A 2,651-nucleotide genomic window follows, 5' to 3' on the forward strand; every position below is an offset into this window, starting at 1 on the left:
CTTTGTGTGAATAGGCTTTTACTTTTAAGAGCAGTTTGTTGCAGGCTTAAAGCAAACTGGTGGATTTCTAAACCTCTTGCTTTGACCTATGGTTGAGTTTGAAGGCACGAAGCAGCTTGGCTTGATCCCCACGTGCACCTGGATGAGACAAACGTAAGCTTGAGCACTTCCGTGAGATCAGGATGTGCCCTGTGCCAGGAACCTTGACTGTTAAACCAAATCAGCAGTTCCCCTAACTGAGAACGAGTGACATTTTACAAAGCCTAATGGTATTATTCCCACTTGCATGGGACCTAACACAATGCATATGTACTGTAGGTAAGTGAAACCTTATGTAACTAAAATAATGGATGTAAAAGGGTAAAAAAGAAAAAACCTACCAAACACATCAGCACAAACTTTCATAAAAATGTAGCTTTTACAGAATTACTTTGCACTAAACATTTGCAAATGTTCATTCAGTTTGAAACTGTACTTGTATGTGTCTTTTTTCTTTTTTTTTTTTTTGGAACAAAGTCTTCACGTTAGTGAAAAAAAAATGTAGTTTGGAACTTGTTTTCTTTGTATACAAGTGTATTTGGCAGCATCGTTGGTGTGACAGTAGGTGAGTCTGCAAGTTGATCTCCTTCCTCTTATAGTAGAATTGTGAACAAAGCCATCAACTGAAGGAGAGGCTGTAGCCTCCAGCCCTCCAGCCACAAGGGTCTGTCCCACCCATTTCCAAATGCATCTTGACACTTGCACAAACAAGGAATAAATGTCCACTGCTTTTGGTCTAACTCTGTTCCACTTGTCTCATCTCTCAATGGCCTCGTGTGCTCAGCGCTGGATGTAAGTGTGAGCAGCGCGTACTGGAGTCCTCTCACAGCGAGCTAGAGTCACCCAGGAGCTGTGTGCTTCGATGTGTGGGGATGGAGCCAGAGCTTCAAGTGAAGAGAAATGGAGCATGTGGCCATGTTCCCTGGCTGGTTGACACTGTAGGGGTGGCAGCTCCAGGGGAGGGGAGGAATACTGTGTACAGTATGTCAGCTTGGGAACTGGATCATTGTAAACCCTCTGTGCTCTTGTGCTGTTCCCCGGTGTTGCTGGCTTTACTGGTTTAGAAGCAGCTTGTGGCCTGTTGAAGTGTGGCTCTGGATAAAAACCTGTTGACAACAACTAGAAAGGAGAGTTAGTCTAGTGCTTCTTGGGTTTGTGTTGGCCTTTGACCATCCCTGGCCTTGCCCGTCACTAAACTGTGCTAACATGCAGGGTAATGCTGCTGCTAGAGCCTCCCTGACCGAGGAGGAGAATGTGCATCAGCCACGGTGGAGTTGTGTTCCAGTGTTTTTGCAGTGGAGTCGCTAGGTCCTTGGAGAAGTACAGAGAGGGTGGGTTGGGGTGATTGCCATCTCTGCAGTATGTGTTTTGGTGATTCCCCTCTTCTGTTTCACAAGTGAGTCACCCAAGAGTGGTTTTTGTGGCAGGTTTGGCTGGGTTTTGGTGTTCGCAGTTCCTGGAGGAGATCAGAGCATACAAAGGAGGGAAAGAGGAGGGAGCAGTGACAAGTGTGGAAGTTGAGGATGGTGGTTTCATAGTAACAGAATCACAGTGGTCTGGGTTGGAAGGGACTTTAAAGCTTACCCAGTTCCAACCCCTTGCCGTAGGCAGGGACACCTTCTACTAGACCTGGTTGCTTCTGTGCTGGTGGGGCAAGAAGTCAGAGATGCTGGGTGATGGGAAGGTGATACAGCCATACATGAAAATGGAGTGCTGAATGTTACACCTTCAGCTTGGATCATGTGTGGACTCATCTGCCTGTGTGAGACAACACATGTGATCCCAACATGTGGAATGAAGTGTTTAAATAGTTCAGGCTCCCCTGCTCATGGCATGGCATGACCAAGGTTGTGGAACAGTGGAAGCAAATCTGGTGATCTGGCGCTGCTGTCCCTTGTGTGGGCTTACCTCTTGAGCTGGACTGTGAAATAGATAGAGCCTTTTTCCCCTAGGATCTGACTTAATACCTTAAGCTTAGCCTTTTCTGGGACTAGAAATGTGCTCTTTTGAAACCATTATGTGTGTTCTAATGTAAAACAGCACAAGAAGCCAAGGGCTCTGGTTGTTACCTTGCTGGGACCTCTGAGCTTCTCAGGAACTCTCAGTTGCTGCCCATTTTTGATTTGACTTTAAGTGAACTGCTTTATTTTGCCCAGCTTTCTGTGTGATGGGACTTTGAATGTACAGTCTACATCCCTCAGGTTTTCCTTGTTTCCTATCGTGCTAATAAACAAATGTGTTTTAGTTAAGAAAGGCAGCAGTGCTGGGCTGCTTGGAATGCCCCAGCTCTGGCAGTGCTGTCGCACTGAAATCTTGTGTCTGGGTGTTCCTTGTGTTCATCAGCTGCAGCGGAGGCAACCAGAGGATGAGTAACTCCATGTTGGTGAGCTGTACCATGTGTACATGGTACATGTACATGAGCTGTACCATGTTCTGTGAGCTCTGCCTCTGTGGAGCCCAGACACCCAGTGCAGTGGGTACTTCCTGCAGCTGGAGTCTTCAGGGGCAGCTGTGTGTGCTGTGTTTGTGTATGTGAACATTAGAGAATCATAGAATGCGTCGGGTTGGAAAGGGCCTTAAGATGATCTAGACAAACCCCCTGCCACGGGCAG

Source organism: Lathamus discolor, chromosome 10 (assembly GCF_037157495.1).
Source record: "Lathamus discolor isolate bLatDis1 chromosome 10, bLatDis1.hap1, whole genome shotgun sequence".
NCBI classification, from domain to species: Eukaryota; Metazoa; Chordata; class Aves; order Psittaciformes; family Psittacidae; genus Lathamus; species Lathamus discolor.